A 17,255-nucleotide genomic window follows, 5' to 3' on the forward strand; every position below is an offset into this window, starting at 1 on the left:
AAGTAAGGCTTTCCAAGTCTTCTATCCTCGTGAATTTTAATATTCCTTTCCATTACGCCTTATTAGATTTAATTTCCCAAAATTGGTTTCCTGAAATCGCATACCTTTGTACTGCTGTGTTCTGTGCCTCATTCTGTACTATGCTGCAATCCAGTAAACCTGTGGCCAGTACACAGAATTCAAGTATTCTTTTTGGATACTTATGGTCATCATCCTAGTGTCTGAGGACCTGACAAGCATTTGCTAATTTATCTGCACAACACCCCCTGTGAATTAGGAAAGTATTTTCTCCATTTTACAGATGGGCAACTGAGGCACAGAGAAAATAGCTGACTTGCTCCAGGTCATGAGGGAAGTCTGTGGCACAGCTGGGAAGTGAACCTTGATCTCCTGAATCTGTCCAGTGCTGTAACCACAAGATCATCCTTCCTTCCCAAATCATTCTCTTTACCTCCTGCTCTCTTCCATTCTGTCCAGGTTCAAATCACTGCCCATCTCTCATATAATCTCCTGGATATTGGGTACTTCTTCAAGCTAAACGAACACATCAAACTAAATGATATCTTCCTTTCTTCTCCACCTCTGATAGGTTGCCTTGAGGAATTGGAAGGATGGTGGTGTTTTTACATCTTGGGTTTCCTCCTTCCCTCATCCCTTTTTTCCGCCCCTCTTGTCACATCAAGGCTCCCATAAAATCACATCTTTGCTCACTCTACATCTGAAATCCCCTTCCTTATATATATCTTCTGCCAAAATTCTCATCCATACTGTCATTATCTCTCTTCCATAGTACTTTAATTTCTTTTCAAGGCTCTCATCTCTTGTCTCTCCAAATCATTCAACACTCAGCAGCCAAAATTTTCTGTCTCTGCCATTTGAAGCTGCTTGAATCTCTCCACTAACTTGTCTGATTCTGTATCAAGTTTAAGCTGTTTGTTCTTACTTTCAAAGTTCTGCACAGTGCTACCCTGGCTACAAGTCAGCTGGCCTTTTCTCCTATACCCGTGTTGGTGCTCTGTACTCTGCCAGCTACTCTCCTTTCACAGGAATCTCCTTTTTTTCCCCACACACATCTGCTCCTTTATTCATTTCTCCTCTACACCTGGAACAGCCTCCCTCCTCTAGCGTTCTTAGCCATCTCACTCTCCAAATTCCTGCTAAAGATTCCTTCCAACAAGCCTTTCACCACTAATCATCCTCCCCCTTTCTCTTACCTACTGTACAAAAAAAAAAAGGGTCGGAAACATATTTGAAAGGAAAAAAAAATCCTGGAACTATACAAGACTTGTCAAACCTAAAAACTGCAAATACACATTACTTGGTTAGATCCACTCCTCTTCTCTCCTCTCACATACATCATCTTATTTAGGCCCTGTCTACATTAAGGAGTATGTGGAGTACCCAGTAGCTTGAAATAAGAGGAAGCTGCTGGGGCTCCAAATTTTTGAAAAATCATTTTCATGCTTCAATATGGACTTTGGAGCCTAATTTTATGCACCCATAAAAAAAACAAAACAAACAAACAAACAAAAAAAAACTTGACCTGAACTTTGTCTAGTCCCAGCTCAAGCATGGATTCGTAGTGTTCCATAGCAGCCTATAAATGTGGGGAGATGAGCTTAATGCACTTCCTCCACTGCTTCTTTGGAACCAAGAAGTTCAGTTGCACTGTAATTTGCAGTTTGGAGATGACCATTGTTTTAGCCACACTTATTATGGAAGTGTTTATTGTGGCTCCATAGTTAAAGTTGAGTTCCATTGTCCACATAAAGCAGGTATTCAGTGTCTCTGTGGTGTATGGAAAATATAGCATAACTTCCACAGGCTTCTTGAGTAAAGAATTAATTTTCTAAGAATTTATTAAGTAAATCTGTTAAGTAAGTTATTAATTAAATTTTACCTAAGTAAAAATGAATAATACAAAAAATGCAACCCTGGGTCATTTCAGAAATTTAATATCTGCCAGTCTTTTCTTTGTCCAGATGTCCTTAATAATAGAATAACTCAAACACTTAAAATTTCCCATATACACCTCTACCCCAGTATAATGCGACTGATATAACACAAATTTGGATATAATGCAGTAAAGCAGTGTCGGGGGGGGCGGGGCTGCGCTGCGCACTCCGGTGGATCAAAGCAAGTTCGATATAACGCGGTTTCACCTATAATGCGGTAAGATTTTTTTGGCTCCCGAGGACAGTGTTGTATCGGTGTAGAGATGTACTTAAAATTCTGAACTCTTGTGCATAGACTATAGTTGGAGAAATTAGGTTGAATTAAGTCAGATTTATTAAAATTGTTGTATCTAATGGTTATGGTTATATAGGCTACAGGGCTAGCTCAGGGTGCTCTTAGGTGGGGCTGATATGTTTGAAAGGTAGCAAAACCAGTCATTTACCAATGATACCATGGGGCAGGGAATATGGGAATATAAATTGTCATTAAAAATCAGTTTAATCTACTCAGGGTTTACAGACACTAAAATGTGCCTTAATCATAATCATATAGTTATTATATGACCTCACTACAGGGTAGAGTTGAGATGTTTGGATGTGCATTTCCACAGTTTACCATGTTTGGATTCATTTAAAGTGTAACCTTAACTCCCATTTTCCTGGCTTTATATTATAATATAATGCTTGGTTTTTGGGATAATTACAACCTTCCAGTAATGGTTGGGGTTGGTTTTTTTTGTTTTGTTTTTTTACACTTACTTTACTGATACATACTCTCAACTTTAACTCCACCATAAAGTAGTTTTTAGTCTGGGAATAAGATCATACTAAATTACCCTGAATCTGTCCCCTTCCAGTATTTGGGACTCCTGCTTTTTGCCATTGTGTGAGCTTGTCTTTTAGAACTCTTAGCCATTTGACATTGTATATAGCCAGTGGCGAGTATTAGCATTTGTGCAGATAAACACGTTGTGCCAGAAAAGTTAGATACTTGTTCTAAAGGATGAATGCAGTGGACTAGGCTATATTCCAGTTCCTTCAGAAATGCTGCTAGAACAAAGAACTGGTCTCCCTTTTTGTGCCTTTTATCTCCTTATATGCTCCCTTTCACCTGGAAATCAGACTGGCACATTGGAAACATGCCCCTTTCAGTCCAAGAGGCAGGTGGGATAAGCTGGCTTTGATTCCAGGCCCAGCTTTGCAGCTTGGCTAGAAATCAATGTGGCTGCACTTTTGAAATGCTTTTAATGCAATGTTAAACAAGGTCCCTTGAGCTCTGGCCCTGCATAAGGAACTTATGTTTCTGGAAAGTGCAGAAAGTCAATGACCCAGGCCTGGCCTTGGTGGAATTCTGCTGTCGTTCAGCTGAGAATTTACTCTGTGCTGGGGGTTTATTTGAGGGGAAAATGAAGCTTGGTTGTTGTGGTTTGATAACTTCCTTCTGTGCGAGTAACCCTAGAATGGGCAGAGCTGACAGTCTCTTGAGTGGAGGCTCTTTTGATTGGGGTGGATGTGGTTCAGAGGTTACTCAGCTGAAATGACCTCTGGGATCTGCTGTGTGCTAGGAGAGAACGAGTTGAAAACAGTCTTTGGGTATGGAGTGTGGCTCAAAAAAAAAAAATCTTATGCTTGGTTTGCAAAAAATACTATTGTGCCTACCAACGAAGGTGATATTCAGGCGTCTTTAATCCATAGATGAGTTGCTCAAATAGGAACATATGAATGCCATAATCAAACTGTTGGTAAATCCCAACTCTGGAAGTGGGCAGTATTGGATCCTTGGCAGGTTTTGTGGGACACCTTTTGGTACAGTCTCAATATGTATCACAGTATGGAGGGCTGGTAATGCTTATGGCAATAGCATGGCTATAAGTAGTACAGAAACACGAGGATATCTGAAGAATTTTGAACAGAGATAGGGGGCCTTCTTCTCATAGAGCTATGTTATTTTTTTCCCCATTATTTGTACCATTCACGAAAGTGTGCTGGGCATGTTACAGAACACACAAGATCCAGTCCCTTCCCCATAGAACTTACATTCCATCCTGTTTAAAATTAGAGTGTATGCAGTAATAAAGGAGGAAGAGAAGACAAAGATAACTCTGATGATCTCAGTTCCTCGGGTCTGTTGTGTACACATCTTAGTGGTTCCATTAGTCACATCTAACAAATATAAATGGTAGTTGTGAATATGGTGTTTGCATTCTGAGAAAAACCCTTATGCTGGAGCCAATATTGGTTTCCAGAGCAGAAACTTCTAAAAATGTACTTATTCTATGAAGCAAATCTATGGCAGCTGTTCCACACCCTGAATGTTATGTTTTGCCTTATTGTTTGTTATTTTGGTCTCTCTCTCTATTTTAAACCCTGAAAATCAGGGACCCTTTAGGGCACTGATATTCGACTTGTAGGGAGCGGGCACCATGCAAGGGAGATCTATCGATTATAGCCTTGTCTAAACTGACATTTTCCTTAAAATCTCCCTTCTTGTTCACTATTTGTGGTTCAGCCCCATTTGTGGTAGCAACAGTGGAAGTGTTAGTGTACACTGGACACAAGCATATTTACCACTGTGTCATCTAGAACTGCTTGGAGTGGGATTAGACAACGTGATGCAAATACTTGTGCCCTGAGTATCCTGGCAACGTCCATTGTTGCTAGTACCAGTTGAGATGCACCATTAGGAGAGTTTTTGAAGAGAAAAGCCTCCTTAGACAAGATCTATATGTCTCTCTATCACAGAGGTCTGTAAAGTATCCAGTGAGATTCTTGTTATATTAAGCCTGATAGGAGGTTTAGGTGCTCTCTCTGTTCTATAGATGTGGGAGACCAAAGCATAATGTTGAATTGACTTGCCCAGTGTCACACAAGCAGTCTGTAACAAAATGGGGAATAGAAATTGAGTTTCCTCATCCCCAGACCTGTGCTTTAACCACAAGCTCATTCTTTTAAAAAAAACCTGTATATGCAGAAAAGGTTTAATAAACCTGATATTAACCCTGGTGCTGTATCTAGTGAGGAATCTAATTTCTGTTCTGACAAAATAAAGCTGTTTCAAAGACCCTGGCCTTGATGCAAGTTACAGTCAGTCCTTGCTGTGTTCCACCTCCAAGGTCTGTTGCCACCAGTTTAATATTTCCTCTGCTAGGGGTCTCCTTAGTCCATCATTTCTGAGAAATGGAGAAAACCATGTACTGCTGAGGGAAGGTTTCCAGTCAGCAATTTGCAGATAACTGAGGACAAGTTCTATGTAAATCTTTGTTCATTTAGCCACTACACAGAATGGCTTTTGTACAGAATATATTTGAGAAAAATATCCAGTCTATGCACTAGAAAGATAAAGGAGAAAGAGATGGAGCTGGTAAACACTTTACCATTGTTGTTATGTAGAACAGTACCTCAGGCCTAGGATGGACTGTGGAGTGTCTGACTCCTAATGACTTATGAGATGAGCTCCATTTCACTCCTTAGTGAACACCAGAGTAAACTATCTGCCCCAGCTCTGGAGGTAGCTCTGGATAGTTCATTGTCATGTCTGGCTAAGAGGTGTTACTCTGAGTTGTTTGCACTGATGTAATTGTAGTAATGTCAAGTTACTCACGGCGAGTCAGAAAGTGTTCCAGGACCTTAGGCCTAAAATTGGGTTCTTGTCTTAATTTAACAGTTTCAAACCTGCCCCCCAGATTTTGTCTTCTAACCAGACTCTTCTCCCCAGCTGTGATTAGTGGAATGTGAATTCCTGCCGAGATTCCTGGTTCTTTTCTCAGCTGCTCTGAGTGGTGAGAGCAGCCGTCTTGGTCACTAAGCAACACGTTGAGTCCTATTTTTTTTTTTTTTTTTTTTACTAGCATCCTGTGGAAGATGACTGCTCAGTGGAGCAGGGCAGAACTGTGTGTTCAGCAGGAGAGCTGAGGAAGTGTGGAATTCCAATTGGGATTGAGAGGCCAGCCTGAGAATGTTAGTGTGCAATTACTGAGGGATAGATACATTCAGTTTCTACCAGGCTTTAAAAGCATGGGGGTGCCTTTGCATGGGTCTGATGACATTTTGACATGGAGTTGAAGGCTGTGCTATGAGTATTTGAAAAGGTAACTTCTCCTTAGATTAATTTTAATGGCTTGGATTCTACAGGGACAGGCACCATCAAAAATAACTGAGATACATTTGCATTAAGGTCTCACATTAGACCTCTGACACCAGTGTTCCAATATCTGGCATTCTTCCTATGCCCTTTCCATTGACAAGACTGACCACTAGTTCATGTATCATATCAATACAATAGTGTCTGTGTATTTTGATGTCAAATTTAATTTGACATCAAAATACACAGACACTATTGTACTGATGTGATACATTTCCCCCACCTTTTATTATAAGACCACAGTTTTTGTATTAACGTATAACTCCATTGTGGAAGTTGTCTGGGGCAAAGCTGGTGCTTCTGGCAGCTAACTACGGGGTAGGGTTGTGATTTTTGCCACCTCGAACAGATGGAAAGCAGTTTGGGACTGTGAAAGAGGCACATTAGCTGGAGGTTTCTGCTAAATGATCAGCAGTGAGCTAGTTTACAATGTTTGTCTTCAAATGTCCTCTTTAGGCTTTAGACTAACCCCATTGAGAGAGGCAGTTTACACTTCTCAGCATGATTGTTTCAGGCTGCCTACATACGCAGGATAACAACACTGCATTGATTTATTCTCGTTTCACCTTTTCAACATTTTCTTTGCTAAAACCAAAAGATTTTTGAAATGGAAGTTTGGATTTTGGAGTACAATTTTGTGCAGTCATGGAATAGGTGGGGCCCGATGCATACTGACAGCAAGCTTTATAAACTCCATAGTTCCAATCTGTTCAGCTTCAAACAGAGATCGGTGGCTTCTCCCTGCTTTTACCCAGATTAAGTATTATCCTTACTTTTGATGTTGCTAGCACTATAAGAAGACCAATCTCCCTGTTGAATCACAGACTATGGTTTATTTGTGGTAGGTATTTAGATCTGACTGAACTGGAAGTAGCGGGGGATAGCAGCTAACAGGGAATTAGAATGGCTGGCTGGAAAGATGAAATTAAAGGAAATGCAGGGCTTTAAACCATTTTATATCTTGGTGTGTTTTCCTTTAGCATTGCATCCTGCTTTCTCTCTGGGGAAGTGCAGGGTGGTGGGGGAACCTTTTCCTCAAATAGAAAAGTTGGACTATTGCTGTGGTTGAAGATGGGCAATAGAGCCACAATCCTGGAAACTGGGCTAATGGAACCTTCTTAATTCTTGGGAAGGTGTTCTCTAAATCTTTTTTGTCCCAGCACACAAGAAGATGGATCCTCATCAGGTGGTAATACAATATCCGTGTGTGATCGTGTAGGAGGTGGGCGAGTGGTGGAGGTGCTCTTCCCTCTATGCAGAACTTTCATGGTGGTAGTGTTCCAAACCACTGCTCGGCTTATATGGCTGCTGTTGTATCATCTCTCAGGCAGGAATGATGGCAAATTGCAAACTTTAGCTGACACTTTTGCAACGAGGAAACGAGAAAAGTGAAAGTTGGCTTGAATAGACATGTTGTTTAGTCTAAATATGCAATGAACCATGCAAATCCCTATAGAAAGTTACTATTTCAACTAAGACTTTAAACCTTTACAGGAATTTTAGCCAAATAATCCACTTCAGGTATTGGTGCCCATTCTTTCTCTGTCCCCTATCCACATGCTGGGCAGATGAGCACTACAGCCAGACCTAAAATGGAGAACATCCATGTCCTGATCTCATCCTCTGGCTGGAGAGGAGGTGTTTTGAAATCAGATTATTACCTCAAGCCTTTTGGCTTTGGAGCTACAGCCTGTTCACCACGTTGCCAATGGGTTTAAAAGCTTAACAGACTCTCAGCAGATACCCAGGAAGCCTCTTACTGTAGAAGATGGTGACATCACAGGATCAGCCGTTCTGTATTTATCACACTGCACTGTAGTCACTGGATCTAAACCGATGATGCTTCTGGGAATAGCATCAAGCACTAGTGTATAGACAGCAGACAGCAGTGCAGATGCTATTCCCTAATAAGTATGTGATCGCAGTCATCTTACAACGCTATGTAAATGTAAGCGTGCACAGACTCATCCGGCAGCGCCTCCTGCTGGTTGTCCTCAGGAATTAGCATCCAGCCTCCAGAGCGCCCTCTTCAGACTGGTATCTCACCGCCACTGCTGGCCACCGTGTCCCTCCCAGGACCTCAGTCCCCTTTTAACTGGGTGCTGCCCCCTGGCAATAACCCCACAGTTCTGGGTCTCCCCCTCCCAGGGGAACCCCCACCCACTATCTCCACTTCGCCTCAGTCTTGGTTACTGCCCAGTCTCCATCTAGCCCCCGTTCACTGGGGCAGACTGCAGTGTATCAGCCACTCATCACAGGCAAAGGGGTTCGGACCTGCTGCCTCTACCTACCCACAGGTTGCCCTGTTGCAACCCTGCACCTATTCGGCCTATAGTCAGGCCTGCAGCCTGGGGCTTTCTAGGGCAGAGCTCCCAGCTCCTCTGGCCCTTCCCCAGCCCTGCTCCCAATCTAGGTGTCTTGCGTAGGTCCTTGCAGCCAGGCCCTTCTCCCTCTCCAAGCAGAGGGAGACTTACTGGGCTGTGGCTCACAGCCTCTTACAGGGGCCAGCTGGGCCTGATTGGGGCATGGCCACAGCTGAGTCTACTTTCCCCAATCAGCCCAGGCTCCTTGGCCCAGCCATAGCCCTCTCCTGGGCTGTTTCAAGCCCAGTAGGGCAGGAGCGGGTAACCACCCTGCTACAGTAAAACATAGTTGCTACGAGCTTTGAGCTGTTCGCAACCACATGGCCAGTGAAGGGGGACATTAAATTGCAGCATGTGTGGACGGGCTGCCTTTACTAAGTGAAATCCAGCTAGTGGTTTGCAGATGGGTGCGTCTCAATTTTTTGGAGCTTAAAAACTTTCCATGGTTTATGCAGCAGTGTGTTAACTGCAGAAAAGTCCTAGCATCTACTTAGCCTCTTGCTGACCTCCATCCCTCTCCCCTAGAGAGCCCAACCTAGTTATAAAGTTATCTGTCATCCCATTTAAAAAATTGGAGCTTAAGCTGGTGTCAAATGGTGTGAATGCAGCTGATACAGGTGGTACTAATGGGAGAGATTAATTCTAGGCAACAAATTGTACCATGTCTATGAGGTACAAAATAAGGCTGTTCCAGATACTCGCGTGGTCTTTGTCTTCTCTCCTACTGAAGTGCTGGAGTTATTTTCAACTACAGAAGACAAATGTGTGGGTGGAGTCTGCACGTTTTGTCCCCCTCTTATTTAAAGCATGATCAGTGCTGTTCCATTTTAGAAGCTGATACTTATTCTTCAACCAGCATAATTGACATATGGATAAACGGTGTAGATGATCTGCTCTGGAGGAGAGGGATTATTTTGAAAGGGAGGAGCTATCTGTTAGCGAAAGAAAACAGCATGATCTCCAGGTACTTTGTCTGCTAATAACATTGCTGAAAAACAGAGGTGATGCATTGGCTAGAACAGGAACCTGGAGTCAAGACTCCTGAGTTTTCTCATCAGCCATGTCACTGAATAAAGTGTGCCCTTGCTAAAGTCAGTTGTTCTGCAGCAGTTTTCCCCACCTGTAAAATGGGGGATATTACCGCCTTCCCTCACAAGGGTGTTGTGAAGCTTCATTAAATGTTTGTTAAAGCTTTAAGAATTTTGGAGAAAGGTGTTATCGGAGTGCATAGTGCTAATATTTGATTACTGAATAGGAACCACTAGTTTGTTACTTCACTGCTCCAAATGCTCTGCAGCCCTGGTAAGAAACTGTTGTCAACACCAATTTTAAGTCTATTATTTTAAAGATTGAGACTGCACAGTGCAAAGCTTAAAATACAAAACACAGCTAGACCTTGCCCCAAATGGCTTACAGAGCAGACAAGACATGATGGAAGCCCAGAGGAATGAGTACATTATTGTCATTATTGATACGCAGCTTTGGGGCACTGGGGGCACGTGGGTTGAACATTTTAAGCCCTGTTAAGCTAGATATTGGGGGCTGCTGTTATTTGTATTACTGTAGCGCTAGGAGCTGAAGCCATGGACCAGGATCTCATTGTGCTAGGTGCTGTACAAAGAGAACAAAAGCCCCAAAGCGCTTACAATGTAAGACAAGAGACAACAGATGCAGGCAGACAGACAGGAAGTACAAGGAAACAATGAGACACTATTGGCCAGCATGATAGGCAGCGCTCTCAACACACCAGCATCCTCACCAGGGTGAGGTTTTTTTAGGGCTCACAGCAAAGGAGAGTTTTAAGGAGGTACCATGCCAAATCATGTTTTTAAATATTCCAGCCTGCACAAAAATATTCTCCCCTAAATAAAAACACACTCTGAGTCCATTGACACCGGACAGCAGTGTTGAAGTTGTGTTCAGCGTTTTCAAATCTAGTTACGTTTAACTGAACAGTATTCAAAGTCAGTTCACGGACTCTGTTTTAGAGGCGGGAGTGGGGCTGGTGGGGAAGAGGAAGAGGATGGTTTTCCCATCAGGCCTGTGATTCATAGGCAGCGGGTGGGGTTTGTTTTTGCCATTGGCCGTTGATGTGGCTGTCAGGTTTGTCTGGCCATTGTGGAGGTCATGCCACAATCTCTCCCCGGTTTTCTGTTTATAACCATCTCTTTTGTATTAAGGTGTCATCTCACACCTCTACTCAGCCCTATTGTAACATTATGCCCCCTGTTATAATGCACTCCACACAGACTCCAAAGTGTACTTATAAAAAGTGGAAGAGGAGGGGCAGAAACTCGGAAGTCTCAAAACACACTAGCATTAGAAACAGATTTGAAGAGCAAAAAAGAGGGACGAAGGTTTTTGTCCTCCTGCCACCTTCCCTTTGCATCAGGAATTGCTATTCCCCATGCAGAATTTGCTCCCACCCTTCCTATACCCCTCATCTCTGCACACAAGAGCCAGTAAGCCCAAAATGTTATCTGCTGGGGCCACTGAACTGTTGCCTGTTGTTAAGCCTCTTCCTCTTTCCCTGTGAGATGGCTGTAGAATGCGGGTTACTCCAGAGTTAATAGTCCCCAGTGGATGAGGTGCCAAGAAGCTGTTTCCTTGAGGAGAGCTGTCGATTAGGTTCCTGTTGCCAGGAGTCAGGGCAGCAAGGGCGGGGGGGGGGAGTTGACACTTAACTCTGGCATTGTCTTTTGTCTTTGCTGTGGAGGCAGTTCAAATACAGAATGGGGGGAGGGGGGGCTTTTAGCTCAGGAAGCCATAAAACACTTGAGCATCTTATTGAAAATGGGTAATAGACTGGGCTCGCCAGCAGGACTGCAGGGAAACAAGGACACTGAGCAGTTTGGGAAGGGGTGCTTAGCTGCAGCTGGGGCAGGCAGGAGGAGTGCTGCACAAATACCAATTTGAATGGTGTTGCCAAGCCACCCATCAGTGAAATGAAGGCACAGGAGCCAGAGAGTAACGTTTGTGTGGCTGAGGCAGTAGGAGTGGAATCTCCTGGCAAATATTTGGGAAATCGACATCCACTGTCCATGATGTAAAATAATCTGATCTGGAGACTCCATCAGGAACTGGAACCTTCCAGATTTCTTTCCATGACTTCTACCCTTTACCAAAACATCCAGTGTGCTGCCATCTGGGTTCCTGGAGTGGCGTAACCTCTAGGAATCCCATTGTTTCTCCTTTCTCTTCCATTCGTTGCAATTTCACAGGCAAAGAGGGCCTCTGGTTTTTTGGAGCCCGTTAGCTCTGCTAGGTGCTGGGTGGATGGTATGACTTGACAGCAACATAAAACACTCTTTAGGGCCAAGTATGCTGCCTGTGCAACAAGCTCAAGATCTCCCCCTCAGCATCATGCTGGGATTACCAGATCAGGCAGCCACTTTGGGCTCATCCAGATATAGCTGGATGTTTTCCAATCAACAATCTTTAACTGGGATGTTTGAATAATTTGAATGGCCTCTTCTTAGTTTACTCCTGGCGGTAGTGTGGAAGTGGGTCTTTGTGGGAGTCATTCCCTCCCCCAAATATGAGTAGCATGTTGCTGTTCATCTGTGGTTCAAGCTATCTGAGCAGGTTAGTGACAGAATCTGTTGTAGCCTGTGATCATTTTCCCTGTGTTGATTCCTCCCATTACCAAAATGGATTGAATGGGTATTCTCTGGGATTTCCCTGGTGATATTTGAGGATAAGGGGTAAATCCAAGCTCTGGGGTCCAGGGCAGTTAAATTGGGAGGTGGTGTCACACTCTTATATCTGGCAAGTATTGCAAGCTAGTACTGTCTGCTTCCAGTGTCCAGATAAGGGTGGTTGCTTCTTTCCACAGCTATGAGAACAGCTGATTAAATAATGGGAGGGGGAAGTGGGAATGGCCAGGCTGAGATGTAAAGCAGATGTGCCAGCCTTGGGGAACCCTTGGATAAATAGTGTGGATTGGAAGTGTGATAAAAAACCAACTTTCAGGTCTCCCCATCTTTATGCCTAATCTGGACAACTGTATTCCTTTCTTTACCCCTCCATGTGGCATGCCCTTTATCTTCTGACCAATTAATTTTTTTTCAGAGAAAAGCTTGCAGTCTTTTTCAAGGGCACTGAAGCTATGTCGCAGATGAGGAAACGTACTCTGTGAAGAACTTGATTAATCCTCAGGAATGCTCTCTAAACCCCTGATGTCCACACATGCAAAGTGTTTCATCGGGTTTTTATGTGTTCCACGGACTGTTTGGAGTAGATGCTGCTTTTCAGCAGGTCCAAGAACTGGCTCAGGCGAAACTGTTTCAGACTACACTGTCTTAGCTACACTGTAGATGCCGAGTAGATGAAAGTGTGGAACTGTGGGATCAATACCCAGAAGGCATTGTCATTGAAAGTTTAGTACGGCAAGAAAGTCGACACAGGACAAAAGAGCATGGGTTATTAAACTGATTTGCAGTGGAGAGCATGGATATACCTAACCTTGTGTGCTAAACTGATTCTGTCACCCAGTTCAGTTACAGGCGGGTGAGTTCTCTAGCATAGACATAGCATTAGAATTCTGTCCCATCACCTCATCAGACCAGTCTGCGTGCCTTTCAGAGCACCTGCTCTCTGTGTCCTTAAACTTGTAGTGCCTGCTGGTTTGGGACCTGGCTTCCGAAGCAAAAGCACCCAAATGTTGTGCTCCATGGTCCATAGTGACAGCTTGCCAGAGAGCTGGAGTGTCACCGTTACCTTGAATTGACCTTTCATCAGAAATAAATGGACACAAGCATTGTTGCTGGTTTCTGTATCATCTCTGAGTTGACGTTTATAACAGTTTTTAGGATATTCACTGCTGCAATATCAACACACTAATTTTCATTATTTTGTTCTTTGAGTTCACCAGCAGTAACCTGCATGTGTTGATCAGAATTATCCTCACCTGGACACTGAAAGCTGCTTTTTTGGGATTCTGCAGGCACAGTTGCCTTTGAGCTGTACTTGTAACACTCTAGCTACTGGAAAGGACCCTGTACCTATGTGTATCCTACAGGCCCTTCAAGGAAGGAGTGAGGTAGAAACTGAGAACAACAAGACACAGCGGCAAGGGCAGAATGTGTTTTATAAAAGTTCCTTAACAGTCCTCACTTCACACACGGACTTTCAGGGCTTCCAATAGAGCACTGAAAAGGTTAATTATACCTGCCCGGGGTTGTCAGTAAGGGGAAAAGTGGGGAGTAATGTGACTCCTAAAGCAGGGCAGAGTATTCACCTGGCAGACAACCTACATCTCTCAAAGCAAAACTGCAAGCTATTTCCCAGCTAGTGCTGAGGGATCTATTTCTGCCCTCTCGCCTCCCCCGGATAACCCTGCTTCAGGCCAATGCTTCTTGGTGAGGTGGTTACCCTTGCTCTGTGCAATGTGCTTTTTCCCAACAGCCATTGCATGACACAGAGGGATTTAGTCATGGGGCTGGGGGGAGGGAAAGACGTTAAACAGGCTTTTCCCTAATGAGCTGTGACGCCAGCTGGAGAGGGGGAGAATCCTGCTTTTCTCCTGTCCGTTGCTCTCTGAAACTACAGAGGAGGAGGAACTGGGTCCCCCCTCTGCTGATTTGCTGCCTCTTCTGTTTCCTTTCTGTTCTGTCCCCAAAGCATTTTGGCAAGGTTCAGATTTCTGTGCTCACAGCTCAGTGCTCAAAGAGAAAAGGGAAAAACAAAGGCTTGAGGGAGGGTGGCGAGGAGGGAGAGTCACTTATTGCCCTATCCCAGGACTGAGCTCTGGGACAGAGCGCTGAGGGGTAAAGTTAGTGAGAACCTTGTCTTTCCAGTGAGAGTTTCTTCCTGAAGTACTGTAATTCCTTGCTGTATCGTTTTATTGTCTCCTGCTTAAACACTGCACAAGCTATCATCCTGGTTGTATTTTCCCTTGTTTGGATTGAAGTTTAAAAATGTTCTTTCTCTCTTCATACAAGATCTGGGTTAATGGAGTAGATGAAAACATATTAAGAGTATCATGCTAATTCTTTGTTCTCGAGCTGAAACATTAGAACTGCGCTCTGCTTAGTACCTTTCAGGGTGTGGTGATCCTGCCATGTGTCCATCCCCACAACTCCCCTTGACTACAGTGACAGTTATGCACGTGGAAGAATTGCAGGATTAGCCTTTTAGGTTAAAATCTTGCCTGGCTGGAGAAAAATGACATTAAATTAAATAGACCAGTCAGTGGACCACTCGGCAGGAATTAAACTAAAAACCCTGTTCGTGCCTGACTGTTCACATTGCATCACCCACGCATCAGTAGAAAGAGATCCCTATGGGAAAGATTATAAGTCATTATCTTTTTTAAACAGATACCAAAAAGATCACAAGAGCTGTTTGGGTCTGTCAAACATTGTCGGGCTGACACTGAGACTGTGACTAACCCCTCTTCTTGCTCTTTCCTAAAATTTGGTGTGGGTGGAGGACGGTGATCCCAAGAGTCGGAGATGCTGAACTTCTGGAAGATGAGAACTCAGCTGAGTTTCCTCCTTCCCTAATCCCACTCCCGTTTTAGTTCTAGTGAAGTGTTTGTGTTGCAGCTTTAGAACTGCTTTAAAGCCCAGTTGTCCTTTTTCCTCCACTGGTTGCAAAGTGACTGGGACATATCTGAAAAGGTAATGTTAGTAGTGCCCTAGCTTTTTGTTTTGGTAAATAGGTTGATACCACTGCAGTCCTGTTTGGTCTGATTCCTCATATGTATGACATCCGCCTTCAACAGCACTTTGCCAACGCCTTATAGAATGCGCATTGCATCTTCACTAGTGACTGGTGAACTCTGACTGTGTAAAGGTCAGAAGTTTTCTGCCCCCACCCCCCCTATACTTTGAAAACAATCACAGTAGATACTAGGCTATCTTAGTGGATTGTGTCCACTGTTTGATGAGGGTTAGTCAAACAGCATATCGAAAAGGCTCAGGGGAAACAATTTGTATATACCTTGTTACAAAAGGCTCCCACATCCTGGCAAAGACAGAATGCTGAGTGACTGCTTTAATGCACAAAAGTAAGTGCCCCGCGGACAAGGGTGTTTTAGGGGGTGTATGCCCTAAATGGAGTAATCTCATGGGTCTCCTTTCTTCCTGTGTCCTAACACTACATTCGCCGTGAGCTGGACTTTGTCCGTGGTGAGTTATCTGAACGGGCAGATGTCTTGTCACACCGCTTACCTTTTTTCCCTAAGCACATTTTATTGGAATCTGTAACCCTTTAAGCTCTGCAGAAGGAAGATACTGCCAGAATGTTGCCCATTTACCAAACACATTTTTATGTACCTCATGGTTGCTATTAATATAGAGATAACATTACCTCATGCAGATGATGGCAGGCATAACCATGGGACATAAAATCTTTTAATTATCATCAGTATTGTCTAAGCAGCAAAGAGTCTTGTGGCACCTTATAGACTAACAGACGTTTGGGAGCATGAGCTTTCGTGGGTGAATAAGGTGCCACAAGACTCTTTGCTGCTTTTACAGATCCAGACGAACATGGCTACCCCTCTGATACTTGACAGTATTGTCTAGTGGCTAGAGTAGGAAACAAGTAACTTCTAGGACTATATTCCTTTCTGCCACTAATGTTCAGTGTGGCCATAGGCAAGTCACTTACCCTCTCTGTGCCTCAGTTTCCCTATTTGTAAAATGTGTTTATCTCCCTCATGAGGGATATGGTGAGCTCTGTTTACAAACACAAAACAGCATTTAATCATTTTAATCTGTTACCAATAATTTTATTGTTGTAATAGCAGGAATCTACTCAAAGAGTTCTTGGCACTTAAAATGTTTTTCTCATTATTGATTATTCTTTTTTCTCTAGCCATTTATTTAATAGTGTGTTGGGCAACATCCAGCCATGAATCTGTATTCAGTCCATTGTATACACCAAAACCATAAAAGAATAGTGTCTTATGACTAGGCTATCTATCCATACTACATTTTATTCTATTAACTCTTGCTGTGCACTCTCAATAGTTACTAATGGAAAGCAGATTGCTTCGTGTCATCTTGTTGTGAAGTTTTTGAACTAAAATTAAATATTTTTGATATTGCATAAACTTTTAGCCATATTGAGTAAATATTCTGTGAATTACCAATAGAAATAAAATTACCAATACATTCTCTCAGTGTGTACAAGATTTGTATTAATCACTGTTTAAGAAGTTTATCCTTTTTGTAGGTCACTTCCTGTATTACATATTCTAAGTGAACTCCTTTGTACTGAAATAAGCCATGCTATTTTCCACTGTTCTTTCAAGGAAAAGGAGTTTGGGGACAGATCATGTGGTCTGACAGCACCGTTTCTCTTTTAAAAAAAGTTTTCTGAGAGCAAAATCCCTGCTTCCCTTCAGGGAAAGGAGCAGCAACTCCATCTGTGGCCTCTGTCCCTCTCACCATGCTTTCTCCTTTCTCTGCTTACCTATCTGAAATTGCTACTCATCCTGGGTGAGTGGGATTTTCAGGCTGTGTTCCTGAACAAGTGTTTTAAATGAGCTCACCACTGATAAGTAAGGAAAACTTCCCCTGGTTAAGGAGGAAATGCAGGCAACAGAATTAAATTGTTCAGTTTCTGCCTTCCTGCCTCCCATCATCCTCAGATGGAAGAGGCTTTGTGCTGCTTACTAGGTTGCAGTGCCTCAACCTCACTGGAACAGGGGCACCCCATCTTCCATATCTGCTTCTGGACAGAAGGCATGGGCTGATGCTAGTAGGTGTGTGGTAAAACCTTTTCAAAGTTTACTTATGAGTCCTTGCAAGGAAAAAGTAATGAGGATTGATTATAGTGGAATTT

General features: G+C 43.3%; 1 protein-coding gene across 2 annotated transcripts in view; it reads left to right on the forward strand.

The window, feature by feature from the left end:
• The window catches only part of LOC123354585 (cat eye syndrome critical region protein 2), a 129,780-nt gene that overhangs the window by 47,678 nt on the left and 64,847 nt on the right, over nt 1-17,255 (forward strand). The gene's annotated exons all lie outside the window — the stretch shown is intronic.

The sequence above is a fragment of the Mauremys mutica genome, chromosome 1 (assembly GCF_020497125.1).
Source record: "Mauremys mutica isolate MM-2020 ecotype Southern chromosome 1, ASM2049712v1, whole genome shotgun sequence".
NCBI classification, from domain to species: domain Eukaryota; kingdom Metazoa; phylum Chordata; order Testudines; family Geoemydidae; genus Mauremys; species Mauremys mutica.